Source organism: Humulus lupulus, chromosome 3, assembly GCF_963169125.1.
Source record: "Humulus lupulus chromosome 3, drHumLupu1.1, whole genome shotgun sequence".
Lineage (NCBI taxonomy): Eukaryota > Viridiplantae > Streptophyta > Magnoliopsida > Rosales > Cannabaceae > Humulus > Humulus lupulus.
In genome coordinates, this window is record NC_084795.1 from 234401706 (window position 1) to 234407527 (window position 5822).

Below are 5822 nucleotides of genomic sequence, written 5' to 3' on the forward strand. Positions count from 1 at the left end.
TGATGAGTTCCCTCAGATCCTGAGGTTGTGCATCTTTCTTGAGCCTATCAAACACGATATTGGTGTTGTTCATCGGTTCTTTTCCCTTGCGAGACTGAGGGTGTAGGGGTCATAGGTTCGCCTTGCTCTTGCTGGTGCGATCTTACCCCCGAGCCTCTCCTTCTACATGTTGTAACGCCCTGATAGCCAAAACCGTTACACTGTGTATTTATAAAAAGTGCAAGACTTGATAATCAAGCCATTTAGTTGGAAACGTGTTACTGAAACTATGATTGAACTAGGGTTAAAATATTTTTTTCACAAAAGTTGCATTTCATATAATTAAACATTTTAGTACATGGGATCCCAAAAGAAACAACATTTAAAAGGCAGTTTACAAAATTCTAGGCTATAGGTACAGCTACTAGCCACTCTAAGGGCAAAACAGACATTTAAGCTTTCCCGTCCTGTTCCACTCCTCGGTCGTGGCAGCCGATCAGTCGACTATGTACATTCAGCCCGAAGCCCGAAAGCTCTCTAACTCAAGACTGGTCTACTTTGCTCTTGCCTTTACATGCACCACGTAGCTCCCGTGAGCCAAGGCCCAGCAAGAAAACACAATAACAGAGCATAATCATCAATCAAATAAATCATACAGTGTAATCATACACTCAACAGTCCAAGACATCCATATAATCAGGCATTCCGCATACCAAGCTTATCAATTATCATTAACAACCAATTCACATATAACAATCAGAGTCGACGCCCTTAGGTCGCACCAACTATTTATTTCACTGACTCAGGCCCGCCTAAACTGAGCTTAGTGAATATCAAGTTGTCCTCAGCTACCAGTGGCCGAGCCGCGCCCTGTGCGCAAATATTGATTCCGACACTCTTAGGTCATTTATCACATGTCCCATGGCATAATACCATCTATGACATCATACAAATATAGGGAGTTCTTAGTCCCAATACAATCACATAACCGGGTGCAGTTTTCTTACCTTTGAATTTCGGTAGCTTTGATCAATGATGACAACCCTCAAGCACGATCCCTTCCGAGCCCTAGCGTACACCTAGTCACGGTCATAAGTTAGAACCATTATCAAAATTCCATCCCAAAACCTAACCTCGGGACCAATCCCGAGCCCTCGTGAAGCCCTAATTCCACCAAACGGGGTGGTGGAATCAAACACCGAGCCCTCGGGCAAAAACCCTAAGAAATAACCCAAAAACCCTATTATGGAAACAGGGTAGTGCTATAGCGCCATAAAGAGGGCGCTATAGCACTACAAGCAGAGCCAACAGGCGCCCATATCACAACGCCTAGCGCTGTAGTGCCCAAAGGCTAGCACTGCAGTGCTAGTCACAGCACAGCCAAACCCTGTTTTTCTTCCTTCGATTTTCCCCGAGCCAAACCTCTCCAAAACTCATCCAAACTTCAACCAAACATCTCCAAAACTCATCCCAACTTCAACCAAACATCAATACAAGCCTACCCTCATCTATAACTCACCCCATAAGACCTAACCATACAAAACTCAACCACATGAACCCCAAAATAAAGAAACTACCATGATTGAATATTGAAACTCAAAAACTCAACAGAACATAAAAAAAAACTTCAGAATTCAAGTGACCAAGTCCAGAATTTCTTACCTTCAATGGAGAAATTTGACCTTAGGCTATCCTCCACACTCCCTTAGCTTTCCCTCCTCAAAACCTCAGCCTTAATTCCCTAGAATTCCCATTAAAACTCAGCTTAGCAAACCATTTTAGCTAAAACCAGAAACTCAAGAGAAAAACCTTGAAACTTACCTCAGTTGGATGACTAATTCCTACTGAATCCTCAAACTTGATCAAGATCCCAATTGTAAAGCCTTAGCCTAAAGCTCCTCTAAAATTTTGCTCCAAGTTCCTTCAAGAAGTGGGGAAGAAGACCTAAACCGAGAGAGAGAAAAGAGACTTCTATTTTTTCCTTCTTTCCTTTTCCTTTTCCTTCTTCTTTTCTTTTCTTTAACTTCTAAGTCTTTCTACAATTTCCACTAAAGCCATAAAGCAGTAATACTTATCTCTAATTTTTAAACAAATTGACCAATTTGCCCTCCCATAATTCCTAAGCCTTTAAATCAATCTAGGTGCATTTTAGTCATTTTCTCCCAATTCCCCCTAATTCCTCGAATGTCTCTAATATTTATCTTTTACTTCCCAACACCTAACTAATCACCAATTATATTCCTCAATATCAAATAGACTCCAATATATTTCCTAAATTCCCAAAAATACCCCCAGGCTCGCCCTGAACCGGGTATAAATTCCCACCGGGACTTTTCCGCTAAACCGCTCACTAGGATCGCCTTGAGTCACAAGCTACAAATATATCCATATAATAATGTGGTCTCAACAATCTATCACAAATATTTACACTTATGCCCTCAATGGGCCAAAATTACGAATATACCCTTATAACCTAAACAAGGCCTACATGCATACTAGTACACATAGTCATGCATCACATTTATCCAATTAGTCATATAAGCATGCATTTAATCATTTGAATCACTCATAATCCAGTTATGCCCTCCCGGCACACTAATCAAGGCCCTTGAGCCTTATTAGTAATTTTGGGTCGTTACAACTATCCCCTCCTAATGAAAATTTCGTCCTCGAAATTTACCTGAATAATTCGGGATACTGATCCCGCATCGCTGACTCAAGCTCCCAGGTCGCTTCCTTGACCCTACTATTCCTCCATAACACTTTAACAAGAGGAATCGTCTTATTCTGTAGTACTTTATCTTTTCGATCCAAAATCAAAACCGGTCGTTCCTCATAAGACAGATCTGTCTGCAATTCCAGATCTTCATACTTCAACACGTGTGTCGTATCTGAGACGTACTTCCGGAACATAGAAACATGGAATACGTTATGGACTCCTGACAACGACAGTGGCAAAGTTAACCTGTAAGCCACCTGGCTGATCCTTTCCAAGATCTCAAAAGGTCCGATGAACCTAGGGCTTAACTTGCCCTTCTTTCCAAACCTCCTCACCCCTCACAGTGGTGAAACCCGAAGAAACATGTGGTCCCCAACCTGGAATTCCACGTCTCTACGCTTGGGATCAACATAGCTTTTCTGCTTGCTCTGTGAGGCGAGCATCCTAGCTCGGATCTTCTCAATATCATCATTTGTCTTTTGAACCATATCCGGCCCCAAATACTTCCTCTCACCCATCTCGTCCCAATGAATGGGCGATCTACATCTCCTCCCATACAGTATCTCACAGGGAGCCACTCCAATCGTCGATTGGTAACTATTTTATATGAAAATTCAATCAACGGAAGATACTTACTCCAAGATCCTTCAAATTCAATCACACATGCTCTGACCATATCCTCCAATACCTGCATCATCCTCTCAGACTATCCATCAGTCTGAGGATGAAAGGTCGTGCTGAACTTCAACTGAGACCCCATAGCCTTCTACAAACTACCCCAAAATTTAGAGGTAAAGATAGGATCTTGATCAGACACTATGGACTTGGGAACCCCATGGAGACGTACGATCTACCTCACATACAACTCTACATACTGATCCACAGTATAAGTCATCTTCACGGGAAGAAAATGAGCTGACTTGGTGTATCTGTCCACTATCACCCACACCAAATCATGAAGCCCTACTGTCCTGGGTAAACCTCCCACAAAATCTATCGTAATATCCTCCCATTTCCACTCGGGTATACCCAAAGGCTGAAGTAACCCTGCCGGTCGCTAATGCTCAGCCTTCACCTGCTAACAGGTTAAACATCTAGCTATGTACTCCACCACATCCTTCTTCATCCCGGGCCACCACTATAACGTTCGTATATCCTGATACATCTTCGTGGTACCCGGATGAAGTGAGTACGACATCGCATGTGACTCATCCAATATCTCTCATCTGATCCCCTCATCAGCTGGAACACAAATTCGTCCTTGATACCGTAGAAAGCCACCTCAAAAATAGAATAGTCCTTATCTATTCCCGCTAAGACATTCTCCCTAACGTCTTGTAACTGAGCGTCTACCAATTGACTTTCCTTAATTTGCTCTAGCAGGGTCGACTGCAGAGTAATATTGGCCAACCGGCCCACCACCAATTATATCCCCGCTCTGACCATCTCATTTAACTTTCTCGAGATCTGGGTGGAACTATATAATTGACCTGGGCCTCTCCGGCTCAACACATCCGCCACTACATTGGCTTTCCCCGGATGGTAAAGAATATCACAATCATAGTCCTTTACCAACTCTAGCCAATGTCTCTGCCTCATGTTCAGGTCCTTCTGTGTGAAAAAGTACTTCAAACTCATGTGATCGGTGTAAATCTCGCACTTCTCCCCATATAGATAATGCCGCCAAACCTTCAGTGCGAACACCACCGTTGCTAACTCCAAATCATGGGTAAGATACCGCTGCTCATACTCCTTCAGCTGCCATGACGCATATGCAATGACTTTCTCATTTTGCATCAATACACAGCCTAAACCCAACCTCAACACATCGCATTAGACAATAAACTTCCCTTCCCCCGAAGGAAGACTCAACACAAGCGTGGTAATAAGTCGTCGCTTCAATTCTTGGAAACTGTTCTCACACTTGCTTACCAGATAAACTTCAAATTCTTTCGTGTCAATTCTATCATTGGCATTGCTATCTTCGAGAAGCCTTCCACAAACCGTCTGTAATAACCTGCTAAACCAAGAAAACTCTGAAACTCCGAAACTCCGAGGTGTTCCTTGGCCTCGGCCAATCCCTAACTGCCTCCACCTTAGATGGATCCACCTTAAATCCATCTGCACCAACAATATGTCCAAGGAATGTCACTTCTGGTAGCCAAAATTCACATTTCTTAAACTTGGCGTACAACTGATGCTCCCTCAATCTCTAGAAAACCTGTCGAAGATGAAACTCGTGCTCTGCCTCTGAACTGGAGTACACTAAGATGTCGTCGATGAAGACAATAACGAACTGATCCAGAAAGTCCTTGAACACCCTGTTCATTAGATCCATAAAGGCTGCTGGGGCATTGGTCAAACCAAACGACATGACCAGAAACTCATAGTGCCCATACCTTGTCTGAAATGTCGTCTTCGGTATGTCCTCATCCTTGATCCTCAGCTGGTGATAACCAGATCGAAGATCAATCTTTGAGAACACTGTCTTACCCTGCAGCTAATCGAATAAGTCGTCAATCCTTGGTAGGGGATACTTGTTCTTGATAGTTAACTTGTTCAATTCCCTATAGTCTATACACATTCTTAGAGTCCCGTCCTTCTTCTTCACAAACAAAACTAGAGCACCCCATCGCGAGTAGCTAGGCCTGATGAACCCCAAATCCAGAAGCTCCTGTAACTGTATCTTCAATTCCTTCAGTTCTGCCGGTGCCATTCTATATGGTGCCCTCGACACTGGCTCTATCCCTGGTGCCAACTCGATAACAAACTAAATCTCCCTATGTGGTGGAAATCCAGGTAATTCCTCAAGAAACACATCCAAGAACTCGCAAACCAATCTGGTCTCCTCCGGTCTTGCTGGAAAAACCCTAGTGGTATTTACCACACTAGCCAGAAAACCTATACATCCTCCCTATAACAGATCTCTGGCTCTCAGCGCTGATATCATGGGTACGCGGGGTCCATGCACCGCTCCCACAAAGACAAAGGGATCCTCGCCCCTGGCTCAAAGGTCACCATCTTCTTTCTGCAGTCAATAGTAGCTCCGTATCTACCCAACCAATCCATGCCTAAAATCATATCAAAGTCCTCTATACTCAACTCAATCAAGTCTACTGACAAT